Genomic DNA, 15,248 nt, shown 5'->3' with positions numbered 1-15,248 from the left:
ACGTATATATACTTTAGTTAGAGCGATGGAATGGAGCTTGTGTAAAAGCAGACAGAGGGCAGGGGGCAGAGGACAAGGGTCAGGGCTTACGACCATCAGAATAGGCTGGAGTAATAGTGCAGATGGTCTGTGAATCCATATGGGACACAGGTTCTGCAAGACCAAAAGCACTGGAATCCGGTAAACAACATGAGTAAAGACTGCACTAAAAGAAGGAAGTGTTGGTGACAATGGTTAACAACCACAGCCATGCCCTCACACACTGCATAGCTCCCCATCCTTTACTGTCGATCCCCTGCTCTGCTCCGCTGTGTCAGCTTACAGGGCTTTACCCAGGCTCTGTCTCCTGGGCAGATATTTTGCAAAGGTTTTAGAATATATAATACCTCTCTAGTATCCTTTTCACCTTTTGAATTATAATGAAAGAGATGGTCAAACGTATCACGGTAATGCTAGATCAGCACTCCAACCCTGAGAAGCTCAGCCCTCTAGGGGGAGAGTTTATTTCTCGGGAGTTCACTAAATTTACTGTCAGGTTTTAAGGTTGAGGGTAGGGGGAACACAGGGAGGACTTGTTGAAGCTGCCTGGATGAGTTATGTCTCCCTGCTCCATCCTTTAGAGGTCACATACAGATTCTTGGGTCACCCTGGGGCTGGATAGTAAAACCGAACCCCCTTTGGCCAGTGCTGCTGAGTTAGGGAGTTTATAAGAGGATTATGAAGCTGGGGAGTGTTAAAAGGAGGACTGACCTTACTCTATCAATAGACCAACGTGTCACATCATTCGTCTGGTATTGTTAATGTGAAAGTTGTTAATTTTGTGCAGTGTTCTGATTGCTTAAAGGTTGCTTTGACTAAAGGGAACTGTATTCAAAATAATGACTGGGTTTCGAGCTGACATGTTCTAGTTACTCTTTGTGTGATGCACAATAAGCTGATGTTTTTGAATAATTTACTTTGACAAACACACACACAAGGTATCATCATGTTTCACTTATTACGTCTGTCACTCTCTAAAATCCCTCAGGAGATAATACTGTGTGATGACACTCACAATAATAGAGCAGCATCATTTTCCAGTATTAAGAGTAGCCACAATAGGTGTATCATAAGCACATTATTATATTGTAACTGCATCATCAAATGTTATAATTTTTGCCCCTCCCCCCAATGAATAAAAAAAGGAAATAGCCCGCCCCCCATATTTGTAATGACCAGCAAATGCCTCCAAAAGCTAAAAGAAAGCTTATTTTCTCCACTTAATATTCACTTTTAAACCGACTTCAAAATGCACTGAAACACTGAACTCCTCCTGCTTCATGTTAGTTTACATCCAGCAACAGTGAACATAACAGCAGTGTGCACTTCTCTCCAGTTTTTGGCATTTCTGTCTCCTCTGTGCACCATGCACAATTGATCACTCCCACTACTACACAGGTAAAACACACACTGTTTAAGAGACAGCATCCCATCTGCACATGTTGAATATAAACCAGTGTGTTGCTGCTCTTGGTGAGCACCTCTGGTTGGCTGATGTTCTGGTTGTCAGTGTAACAGGCTGGAGGATGACCGGAGATTGTATGGAATTTATTGTGTTTATTAGAAAAATCCTACTTCAATGTTTGCATGCAGACCATACATCCAGTGCGCTGAAGATATAATGCCGTAAGTCAATGCAATGAATAATGTACACTCTGCACCTGTCCCTAAAAATAAACATTAGATAGTCATAATGGTTATGCATGATTGGCTCTCTTGAATATCTTGTCACTTTATATAATATGATGAGTTCATGGACTCGGCTACCTAGGCAGTGAAGCACGTTGACAAAAGTCCCAATGAGCGTTAGTCATTTGATCTTTTATCGACAAAGTAAAAGTGAAAGCTACAGTGGAAAATGAATTACTTATAAAAGCCTTGACTCAATTCCAAATGAATTTACCGTATTATAAGTTTTCCCGATGCCGCTTTGATTTAAGTGAAGTAAGGGAGAGATGATGAAAAATGGGGAGATGGCTGACAAAAGACTGACAGGCTGAAAGTGATGGGAGCAGGACAGGAGTGACAGAGACAGACTGGAACAGAAGAGAGAGAGAGAGGAAGACGTGTCTGTCCTTCAAGGCACAGAAGTAAAACTAGTTTGGAGAAAATTGAGGTGACATGGTAGAGACAGTGACAGATGTAGTATGCGCTGGTGCCTGAAGCATGACCACAGGGTTGAAATACTGCGTAAGCACACACAACATGCTCACAGACGCACATACAAGCACACACACATGGTCTAGTGGAGCCCATTCTGAAAGGGAAAAAGACATATAACTTAGTTCCTATCCAATAAATGTCACAGAAGACACTCAGCATTTTTTTCTGCCTGCAGGGACCCTTGAGGACCCTGGGAAATGAACATATGTCCTATTGACCTTAACCACTTGATTCAATCATGGAGCGCTTTATTGAGGTGAAGGCAAAGTCAGCCTGTGTACTCTAAAGGTTATTGGCTAGTAGACCTGTTTTTAGGTTCAGTAAGGCAGAGGAATAAATGATATTCTTAAACTAATTGGACACTGCCATTTGGTAAAGAAAAGTGAGTCGTGTGGCGGGGCTGAAGGTTAGGCCAGTGGCCACAGCACTGCAGTGATGAAGTAATGAGCCACGGGGAAAGACAATGATACAGCCACATGACAGCTCACGCATGTGAGCGTATATAGAGAAGGAAACTTCCCTGCTGATTATTCAGATAATTTAGTTTTTTATTTACATGTCACACAAATACATTTGCCTCACCTCACATGATATTAAAAGACACAGCAGCCAAAGCCAAAAGACAAAAACACCATTCATTGCATTATATACTTTTGTATATTTTATAGCAACAGTTTAGACTTACTTTTTTCTTTTTTTGAAAGTCGGTACAAATACAATCATAACTTATTATTTGATTTATTTAGGTACATGGTTAAAATATTATATAATTTTTTTGGCAGCTAAATTTATAGATACATGTAAGAGGATTATAAATGTCAGTAATTTAACATGGAAAATGAAGCAGTCTTGATAAGACTTCTAACAACCTCTGGTGCATGCCTTGAAATTTCTGCAAAATTGTAACCCAAATTACAACAAGCCAGATTTGTAAGGCTTTTTTTTCTCGTCTCAGGGTTTTTCCAAGTAAATTAAATGTTTAATATGTGAATAGCCAGCTCACAGTGTTTGTACATCATCCATGTTTAAAAATCAGTTTGTGTTATCTGGATTAACAAAATATTGTGTGGTTCCCAGTAAAAAAAGACAATAGACAAAATCATCAAAAAGGTAGTGGACAAATCCACCTCTGCTTCTTAGACAATTCATATAAAACATACATCTCTATACTGTATGAATATTTCATCATCCTTAATGTAGGCGGATTTGTTTGCTATTCATATCTTTTAAAGGGTAAGCCAGTGGGAGACATATGATGGTGTGTGGTAATAACATGAATGCATTAACATGACGGACATGTTCAATGTAACACCATACTCTCTGAAGTGGATTATGGGATGTGAACAGCTCAGTCACACTGTGAGATTGGCAGCTTAAGGTGGGACCCCTGGTCTGTCTCCCAATCCGCTCCTCTTTGATTGCAATCTTATGTTGGAAACGAGCGGGTGCAGGAGACGTATGTGGCAGCAAAAAGAGAGGCGGATTCTCAGAGGTCACATTTCCCCCTCTGCCTGCCCCTATCCATTAACTAATGGCTCTCCACTTCAAATGGCTGTCACTGTCCCTGACTGCATCCTGTCTGCAGTCACTCTGGATAACAGCAATAAAAGATCCTAAGTGGCAGTATAGTGGGATGTCTAAGGAAAGTTGTCATTTTCTGTCCGTATGGACTAGGAGTGATATTGTTTGACAGACAAACACTGACACATTGTACAGATACCGGTGTTTACTTCCAATTGCCCATGACAGTCTGTGAACGCTGTGCTAGCCTCTTGTTCCTCATCCTGCTGCCTTGTTCTCTCCCAGTTGGCCTATGGTTAGATCAGTCAGTGAATAAGTATCACACTCCTGGGACAGCTGGTTTGTGTTTACAGTCTGGAGACTGGTGCGAGTGAACTGCAAGTATTGTCTAAACAATGTTGGTCGCTATATTCCCCTAGGCTCAGCGTTTCCAAGAGCCAGATTTGTGCCTGAGTGTCAGGACGTAGGGAATGAGTCTGTTTGGCTTGCAGCGGCAGGAAAAAGAGATGGGAAGTACTCAAGAGCATCTGACAAAGACCATATGGCTCCTGGGTGTGTGTATTATCAGAATATAAAGGTGTTCCTATTTTGTGTTTCTTTGTGTACATTGTGTCAACTGAAACAACAGTTGCTGCTTTGACTGGAAAGAAAGGACTGACCTTCACATCTTTACATTCTTTGACAGATTACTGAATTAAACCATTAATTATAACTCCCTTTGTTTTTGTTTTCCACTTTCTCTGGCAAAAAGGAGCTTGTATTTTGCAGTAGGGATGCTTCTTAGCCTTGTCAAGAAAAGAAAAGAAATGTCTAGCTTTATGTGCGGTAATAAGCTGCCAGGCATTGTGAATTATCTGCACTGTTGAAGGTTCCTCTACATTACAGATATACAGCCTTCTTTATTGGCCATGTTGTGCATGTGTGCACATTTTTTTTTCTTCCACTTTTATCTTCTGTGCTCCTCTTTGGAGAATAAGTTGCTGACGAGCAGAGACAGACGTGCCACAGGAGGGAGAAGGCAGCCTGTGTGAGTCAAATCAACAATCCTGTCTATTAATGATTGTCTACAGTATGCCCCTGTGTGCCCATACGTGGGTGACATTAAGCATACACTTTGGGTGTCTCTCACTTTCTTCTACAAGCACCCTCACACCCGTCCAAATCCTGTTGGATATAATTTTGTTGTGGGTGATGTATTCAGCTCTGGTTGTTGCTGGGGAGACACCGTTTGGCTCGGCCCATTTCCCCCGACAGTAAATCTTTTCCCGCTCAGCACTGAACCTCAGTGCCGGTTGCATTTCCCTGCAGCCTTGGAGCAGTAACGCAGCCAGATTTGATCAATTTCCGATAAAACTCAGTGCGTGCTGTGTTATGTTACTCTGATGTCATATGTATTTTATTCACTCTTGCTGATTTGTAACATGGCAAGAGAAACCCCCCAGAGGGCCAAGCAACCAGCACTCGTGTGCTTAGCTGCCGAAGTGTTTCCAACAACTGAAATTAATTAACAGTAAAATAACCATCATCGAGTCACAACTTGCAACAAACCCAGTAATGACATAAACTATGATATGTCTAGTGCGCCCTATACTTTACTTGTGAATTTGTCAGTGTGCAAGTATTAGAGGCTTACTGCATGGTTGAGTAATCCTGCTGTCACTAAGAGAAGAGGGATGGTTGTGCATTTGCTGAGATATTAGCCTTATCCATCCTCTATCTGTCACTCCAAAATGCCACAGTCAACAGCACCCACCAGCCATATGTGTGCTCGGGGTTAATGCTATCTGTCAAAGGTTGTGTCACTTTTTCATTTCAAACTCAGTTTTCATTTGCCAAGGCTATCCGCCTGCTCTCTCAGAATATCTGCTTGGTGTGGTATCATACCACCCGGTAAAAGTTAACTAATTCTATTTAAAAAAAATATCAAGCTCAGTACAACTCTGACAGTCCCTTCAGGGCATGAAAATGAAAAATGAACGCTCACCCAGATGTGCACTGTGTAATTGTGGTTTGATGATTGTTTGTTAGTGTTTATGATTAAAATGCCAACTTTTTAGGCTATCATTAAGCTAATCAAAATTCTTCTGTGATCTAGAAGGTGGACACTTTGCTCTGTTACTGCCAACCATAATCAAATATTCTGAATGAATACCAGACAGCCAAATTGCACTGTAATTCAATACAGTGTTTGTTTTTACACTGTTTTGAAGCAATATAGACAAACATGTCTTTTTTTTAATCAACATTCATTCTTACCTTAACAAACTAGTATAATGCACGAAGCGAAGACTGGCGGGACATAGTTGTTCTGATGGAACAGCTTTCCTGCTAATGTCGCCTCCTTATCTAATTAACAAACATAAGCGCACGTCTTGTCCTGCACCTTAGCTTGAACAAGCATTCAATGGGGAAAAGTGCACTGCTAATGTCAGATAGCTAATTAGCTGGTCAGCTGCAGCATATTAAACACAATGTAAACTTACCTGCACATATCACTTTGGTTAATTTAGATGCTGGTGTTACCCTTACTCCTCACCACCACTGGTAACAACACAAATTCTGCCCATTGCTTGTACGCTACACAAGGCAAGTTTACTTTTTCACTCATTCTCCTGCTGGGGCTCTGCCTGCCAGCTGCTTTCAGTCAAATACAGAAATAAATATTTCTGATATTTCCACCTGTTTTTCTTTCCTTCCTTTAACAAATTACACATTATACAGACATTATTTTGACTCAACAATGATGTATTCAATCTTTAGAGGTTTGCTAAATTCATTAAACAACAATTTGCTAATCAGGTATGTAGCCAACCAGGTGAAAGAGTTTGGTTTACCTGAGAGGTAAAGCTGAATATCATCTGCATAGTTATGAACTAAGAAGCTATTATGAAAATGTATATGGCGACAACCTAATTTTGATTATACATTACATGAAAAACTTGAGCATTAAAGCACGGCATACATAAATAATGTGACTGACAGCTTTTAGAAACATTGCAGGGCAATCTGAGATATACTGCACTTCACTGAATCTCAATACAGTACTTTACAGAAATTACAGCACAAAGAAGCAGTCACAGACACTTGGAATCCGAGATGTGAGCAGTTGCCAGTGCAGCAGCAGAGTATTAGACTGTTTATGCAGTATTGCTCCTACTGCTTACCCGCCACAACCAAAGATTCTGGTATCTTCTCTAATAGGCTGCAGATGTGGTGATTTATAACATGAAGTGAAGTGGGGGACAAAGAGAGAGAGAGGGGTGGTTCCTCAATGGAAGCTGAATAATGAGGTGAATAGTTTCAAGGCACTACAACCATCCCTGTGCCTGCATGGCTGTCAGTTCTGCATCCCCTATTTTCTGCCATTTCCCTCCTCCTCCCCCTCTCCTCCTCCTTCTGGAGCATCGCTTCATCTCTCTCCTGTGGGAATACTTTGGAATGTGCAGACAGGTTTCTGATGGAGCTGCCATTGTTGATGCTGCTTACTGGAAGCTTTGATGACCAGTGATGTGTTCCCCATTATTGTCACTACACCAAAACAAGGGTGTGTCTGTACATTTTCATGTTGACGCTGGCGCTATTTTTTATTATTCAATGTTATTATTATTACCCATGTCAAAAAAAGCTAAAATTATTTAAATTAGATTAATTCTTCAGCACCTGAAAAATAATGAAATAGTGCCAAACATTGTGTGTGAACTTGACTTGTATCACCACACTTCCACTTTAAGGGGCTGTGCTTTTTCTACCCTTTATCTTTTGTACATCAACAGCCTTTGTGATGTTGTCATTACAAAATTCAAATAGGCAATTTCAATATTTTTTCAATTAATTGTGTTGCTATGTGGTTTGGATGTAGTAATAATTAATATTCACAATCTGTCTGTTTGCTTAGCTGGCAGCTTCTTTCCACACCCAGAAAGTAAATTCCTTTTGTCTGTGTTATCATGGCCAATATTTTTCAGTTTTATGTGAGACAGAGACAGTGAGATGACTAAGAGATCTCTTCAATCTACTTATACCTAACAATCTAATACCAGTATCTACAAGCACCATTACAGCATATGTGTACAAGTAGACTTCCCATAGCATTAATTCTCTCAAATATATGTTGAGTATACCATCTTCAAATGCCATGAAATAGGAAAAGATGGAATATTGCATTATGCAAAACTCCTATCCTCTCTGTTTGCACAACTCTCTCAATCTCTGTTTTTCTCTGTGGAAAAGTCCCTTAACTGTTCCTCCCAGACTTCCCAAGGCTATTGCGGAGATATAACAAAGAAGCAGACATACAGACGGCATGAGATGAGGCAGAGGGAGTTGAAGGAGTGGATAAAGCTGAGAGGTAAAGGAAAACCAAGAGACACTGAAGAGGGACTGAAGATAATTAAAAGGATCTTCAGAGCGATATAGCCCTTAGCACTGGGACTTCTCATTCATTTACCCACATATAAATGCCTCTCCACACACATACATTATAACCAGCTAATGCAAATATAACCAAGGATGTGTGGTTTTTTTTGTATATTTATTGAATTTGTCATGCTAAATTTACAACATAAATCTGTGTCTTCTCCCCACCCATATCTTTAATATGAGTTATGTAAAGCATGTCCGGATTCAACTCATTTTCATAACAGCAATCTTCTGCCAATTTATCACAATCAAGCATGAAAAATATGCTATTAGGCTGCTGAAATTATTATTATTATTTTTTTTTATTTTTTAATATATTTCCAGGAGAACAATGCAATAACATTTTTAGGTTCAAATGTCAACTTGGAATATGTGCATGATACTAATAAAACAAAAATGTTTTATGTTTCACTTTTATTATCTATAGAGACTCACAGATGCACACACACACAACCACTTAAAGTTGTGAGTTTACAGCTCATCTATCAGACTAATGTGATTATAATATGTATTCGTAGTTAGTAATGTCATGGGGCTTAGCTGATATTATGTATACTGTTGCAGAGTGATCGATCAGCTTCTTTCTAGTGAAGTAAATCACTTTCTTTAGGCTTTAGGACAATGAATGTCACTGCCACCCTGCACTGATGAAGTGGTGTTTCTGGGGCTTGTAATCATGGCAGTGTTGTCACAGGTCTCTGAGGTCGGAGGGATGAACAGCTGAATTGACTGTTTGACAACCTGTCAGCAACTGGTCGACCACCAGAATAATATGTGTGTCAGTGAAAGAATGGAAGATGAGACAAATACCACCTGTTACTATGTGAATGGAACTGTCTGTCTGGCCACTCATATTCTACTCCTTGCTTGAGGGTACGGTAATGGGGCAGACACTTGCAAAAATCACAATTTATCTGAATCAAAACAGGATTAAATGATTTCAAGGATAAGGGTTTTGATGTTAAACCCCAAGTCTTAACAATTTTACAGTCTGTGGCAATACAGAATCAAAGTGCTCATACTGTATAACCAGTATTTGTTTTCCTAGAGCTGTGGACAGGCTGCAGAAATCATAGCAACCCCCATCATCTCTTTCCCCCCCCAATTCCCCCCCCCACCCCTCTACACACGCACATGCACAGACACATCACGCACACACACACACACACAGGCTTAATGCAATAACGGACTCTGTGCACTAATGACTAATGAAATTTTGTGTTAACTGCTCCTTATGTTTTGTTGTTTAAGTTTAAAACATTTATATTATGGGTAACAATGTGTTTGTAGTCATGGGCATGAGTGAGGTGTGTGTAAGTGGGCATATATTTTATATTTTATCTCATATTTTAATGCTGCAAATTGGACCGCTCCAACAGAGTTTTGTGGTAAAATATATGCAATGACAATAAAGATCATCTATCTATAATTGCTTTCCTCTCATTGATCAATTAGGTCACAACTAGGTCTGTCTATTGGTACTCGATACCTTTAAGGTATCAACATAAATAGTAGTATCAATACTTCTCCAGTCAAACAATGCGTGCATGCAATCCTTTTTGTCGCCATGGTTGAGAATAAAAATGACTATTTGTATGGTTTTGGTTGCAGCTAATCACCGCAAGTGTTCTTCAATTTAATGTGATGTGTGATTTGTCCACTACAAACCTTACAGTGCAGAGATGGCACCATAACGTTCAAAAGTATGGCTATACTACACGCCTCTGCATCCAATGAATATAAGTGCATAAAATGTGGAAGGGTTATTTCAAATGAAGTACTCTATTGATATCTGCACCACTGGTGTTATTTTGTAAATGATACCCAGACTTAGTCACTATAAAGTCAACTTTTGATTCTATTGATTTCAATTGGAATGTAACTAATATATAGTCAGGTTACCCATGTTAACTAAATGTGTGTGTTATGGTGGGTAAGGAAAGTGTAGCAATCAAATTCAATATCAAATGCAGTTAGTATTAATAAATGCACAAGGAGACTGAAATGAAATACAACTAAACTGAGAAAGATTTTTTTTTTTTTACGGAAGTCATGTCTTTGTAATAACATGAGGTAATGACATAAAACATCAGTATCTGTGGAAATAGTGTCTCTGTTGGCTCTATGCTTGATGGCACCTCCATTTCCTAGTGCCACATTATGTGTGGCAGATCAATGACAGGTGCGCTCTCCTACCCTAATGCACAAATTGCCCCAGCGGCACAGTGCTAATGTAGTTTGCTTTTACCACAAAAGTATATTTAGATATTCCAGGAAGACAATTCGTACCCACAAAACAAAACGTTTGAAGAATGCTTTTCCCCTTTGTGGTTTATTTATTGATTGTAGTAGTACCTCAATGTCATTGCATCCAGCCTTTCCTTCCAGCTTTATAGTAGATTATCAATTGCCTACTCAGTTGATGATGTGAGGAAAGACAGACAGTCCCATCTAGATCAACTGATTGCATCATCTCTGAGTGTCGGATATGTTTGACAGTTAGTAATGTTTTGAGTTGTACCATCTGTCAGATCTCGCCATGCATTGGTTAGGGGTACGTGGGACAAAATTAACAATATAATTGATACGGCAATATATTGTTATTCTTCCTTGTACAATAGGTAAAATGATACGCTGCAGCCAAATAAGCTATTTTAATTAATAAAATAAGGGGCTCTAAATAGATTTCCCCCCTCCCAGCGCATGAGTGAGGGATTGAACATAAGTTAACTAGCTGAAGAGGATGAGGTGTTCAACGGGATGGCGGACAGCAGTCCCTGAAAATAATAAATGCCCCAGCCACATTTAAGTCCAAAATCAAGACCTATAGTTGCTCTATAGTTCTGTAATTTTAATTTACAATCAGAAAAAACTGTGCTGCAGAATTGTGCTGTTTTCTAACAGTTTGGAGTTGCAGTGAATAAAGAGAGAAAAATTACACTTAGCCTACTCACAGGCATTTTGTATTTGTTATTTTGAATTAGACCGATATCATGATGTATTATTATTGTCAAGCAACACATTGATTATCACATATTGCTGGATTGTGATATTATTGGTATCGTGAGCCACGTATTGTATCGTGAGGTACCCTGTAATTCCCACCCCTGGCAATGGTACCATTGGATCTGAATCTAGATTTCATCTGACTAGTTTATTGACTGTAACCTGGCAAGTTTTGTATCTTCTCATGAAAGATTCATAGACACTGTACATAAGAAGGATATTCCTTTCCAGTACTATATGTTATCCAAGTGGCCTTCAAGCTGAGCTGGCTAATTATAGGCTCACTGAATGAATTTATAGTGAGTGAAGTGAACTGGGATTCGTAGCTTGACTGATAATTGGATTGTTCGGGTACTGGGATTCCAGAAAACCTTTCTTTCCTAATGGTGGTACTATGGACCTTTAAAAAAAAAAGTGCAATAACTTTCAGGCTGCATGTATGTGCTTGTGTCGGTTATGTCACTGCTTGTTGGTCATGGTTTTTCAAAGCTTTAAATAAATTGCTTCCACAGGCTTATTCAGGATTTCTGCACACAACGTTTACCTCTGCTGTCTGTTTAATTACCTGCTTTCATTTTTGGTACAAACCCCTTCCTCATGGCCTTCATACAGCATATGCCATGAAAAATGTGTTGCTAAAAGTCTTGCACCAAAATGTCGACTGGCAATAAAACATCCACCCACCCACCACAGACACACATCTTTTTCGTCCACTCTTCATTTTGACAATGAGGAGCCTCTCAAGATGAGTGGTTGTTTAATTGACAGCTTCTTCACTAACTGGTTCCCCTCACTGACAGATGAGGAAGTTTTTACACTAATAGCCATCGGACACCTGCATGTCTCGTCAGTTTTTCCTTGAAGTTTGTTGACAGCATGTGCAGAGGCAGCGAGTGCGATGTAGGAACACTGTCAGTCTGATGTCTTATATTCTCGCTGTCACCTCTTCTCTCTCACTCGCACAAAGTGTCATTTATAAATGCCAGTATGCCAAAGCCATGTGTTGGTGTTGTTGGCATGCATTTCTTATAGCATTTGTACCTCTGAAAAACATGCAACAAATATATCATGGACAGAAACTTGAGACATCATATAAGATTTACTTCGAGGTTTTCATACATTCTTTTCATGCATGTATTTTTGAAGCACATTTTATATTCACTTGTAGTTTTGTCATCTTATTTCTCCTTTGCTTCTTGGTTTTTGTTTATCTCAAATGCACAGTGTGCCTCTTCCTGCATGTGTTATCTTTTTAATAAACTGATTCCATAAATAAACTATAAAGTCTTAAGAATTCAGATGAAATATAGTGTACACAGGCGAGAGAATTGCAAATATGGGTCAGGGTACTCATATTTCTCGTTTTCTTCTTTGTGTATTTTCTTTCTGGGCTTTGCTTGTTTGAGTAGAACCTGGCCTTGGGTCTGACTCTCCAGCCTCTCTATCTGCTGCGGCTCTGTTGGCATTGATTATCTCAGACCCGAGGTTTCCACTGTGTGTGTGTGTGGGTGTGTGTGTGTGTGTGTGTGTGTGTGTGTGTGTGTGTGTGTGTGCAAATGTGTGTGTATCTGTTTCACCGTCTCTAGCTCCGCTGCATGCTGAGAAGGCAGATATCTCTAGAGGTTCTGTATTAGAGCGGATAGTGTTGCCCGCCTCACATTGCCATGGGGGATGGAGGTATAGTATTGGCTAGTGGGGAGGGGTAGAGAGGAAGAAATAGGGTAGAGGGCAAAAGATGATAGTATCCATCGTTAGTTAAGTTATAAATTAAATCCTCTGAGTTTCAGGTGATATGAGGAATGCACTTTTCTTGTGCTGGACCAGGACATTGGAAGGGTTGCAACCATTTGTTTATCATTTTTAACGAGAGTTTACATGGTGGAGATATTTCCTCGCTTACTGTGGTATAACTGTAGCCTTTGGTTTTATACATCTATGCTTTGAGATTTATGTCTTTTCTCCAATTCAATGGTGGTGAATTTTGTTCATGGAGTTGCCAAAATCTTGTGTGTATTGTGTAACTTTGGTGAACCGGCCTTTTAACTTTTTTTTTTTTTTTTTTTAGAGGGTAACAGTATAAAGACAATTTCACTGGCAACATCTATTTCCAGAAACAGTGTTTTGTTACTCTGGATAATAGAAAAAACATGCTCTCAATGGTTTCCATGGGGATGATTATTTTATTAGAAAGTAGTTTCATTGAAAACTGGTCAAGGTCATGCTGGTGGGTTATCCAGAGTAATAGGACCACTGGAAAGATATGTTGCTTTGTGTCATTTTTCAATGTTGTGAGCACCATACGCAACATTTCATTTAACCTCCATTTTGTTGGTGTAGCAGCAGAAATCCTGGAGTCTGTTATCTCAGAACATGGGCAAATAAATCCAAGACCATCTGCCGGCCTACCACGACAGCTAAGTGAGAACATGTTTTTGTAATTCAGAGATATTTTCTTTTTACTACTCTTTAATAGTACTATATGTATTGGGAATAGACACATAACAGTAATAGATATTAATGCTTCCTCTCTGAGCATGGGTGTGTAGTGGGGAGCAGCAGCACTGCTAGATGGCTCCAGTACCAAATTGCTTCTGGGAGGTAGAAATGCAGAAAGCTTCACACTCCTGTGAACACGCAGCGGGGAATGTGCTGTACATTGTTTACAGTATACACAGTCTGCCATGTTTAATAGCCCTCCCCGTCACTCCCATTTGGTTTCTGAACAGAACAACAAGCTCACAAACACTGGGACTTTAACAGTCCATGCATGTTAGTCAGTACGCTTCAATTGGCGCTATTAAACATGGGCTACCTTTAGCACAGACACCTACTGGGTCTAATCAAGGGTTTCAGTCCCAGTAAATCTCACTGTTCCTTGTAAATTACTGTAAGTCTACTGCAAATGTATGTTGACCTCCTGCTTTTTATTCAAACCCCAAAGCAGCTGCATATGTATATCAAGCAGAGCGGAATAAAACAGTGCACCCAACAACAAACCAATTAATTTGGACACATGCTGCCATGTGAGACAGTGAATTGAAATTAAGAAAATGGAAGTCAACCATGGCTAGACAGAAAAAATGGTATAATGTGGCTCTCAGTGGTTTGTTTTGTGGGAGGTGGAGATGCTGCAGAACTGAAGCGAAAATGATTAACACTGACCTTGACTGATTCTGTCCTCTACATTTTTTTTTTCTTCATGGAGCCTTTTAGACAGTTAGAAACTTTCTCCTCAGACTGTGAAGGAAAACATTTAATTTGAGTCCACAGTGCCAGAAATGTCTTTCCAGAATAAAGGTTATCCTATCCCTAACTGCTCTCATTCTCATTTCCTCCTATTTGGATCCAGACAATGCTATGTCTACTAAGAGGAAGACAGCTGGAGGGATTACAGTGAGCTAATTATAACATGTCTATCCATAATTGCAGCGGATTACGCTATTATTCATACAGAGCTTAACTGCACAAAATGCCTTAACCGCCATCACATTACGTAGCATATCACACTATGTATTATTCACTATTTATACAGCTGAAACTAAATACCACATTTCAGTTTCAGGAGCCTTGGTAAGGGCAAAGAATAACCAAACCCTATTACCCAATTTCAGCTCTTGTCTCAGTCTGTGACGCATCATTGATGACTCCATTAGGTTTGTGCATTGAGGGTATTGTTGAACAGAAATGAGGAAATGGCACGGCCCATTCAGGTAGCAGATCAATCAGTGAACCTAATTCCAGGAGGAGTGTGTGATTTGACATCTGGGCTGGCCTTAAGATGACAAACAGACACTTACTCATTTGAGCAAATACCAGAGTCTTGATCTGGTGAAGAAGTACCCTCCTTTTCTCCACCCACTCACCCCTTTTTACAATAACAGAAGTGAACACGTGGTTATAAGGAAACTATTTTAAAAAAACAATCTTGGAAATGTGCTTTCTCTTCTTCATTAACTGTTGGCACTGAAACATTACTTTAGTCATGTTTTAGTAGAACAGTGCATGGTCAACCTCACAAGATATGTTAAGGGCAGCTATTAGGTTTTTAGTCAGATTTGAATTCAATTCAATTAAATTTTATTTATAGTATCAAATCATAA

General features: G+C 39.6%; 1 protein-coding gene across 2 annotated transcripts in view; it reads left to right on the top strand.

Moving 5' to 3' along the window:
- LOC114566415 (roundabout homolog 1) overlaps positions 1-15,248 on the top strand; it is a 92,578-nt gene that overhangs the window by 34,270 nt on the left and 43,060 nt on the right. The gene's annotated exons all lie outside the window — the stretch shown is intronic.

This window comes from Perca flavescens, chromosome 13 (assembly GCF_004354835.1).
Source record: "Perca flavescens isolate YP-PL-M2 chromosome 13, PFLA_1.0, whole genome shotgun sequence".
Classification (NCBI taxonomy): Eukaryota; Metazoa; Chordata; class Actinopteri; order Perciformes; family Percidae; genus Perca; species Perca flavescens.
The sequence above is the reverse complement of the archived record's forward strand: the minus strand, read 5'-3'. Positions and strand labels throughout refer to the sequence as shown.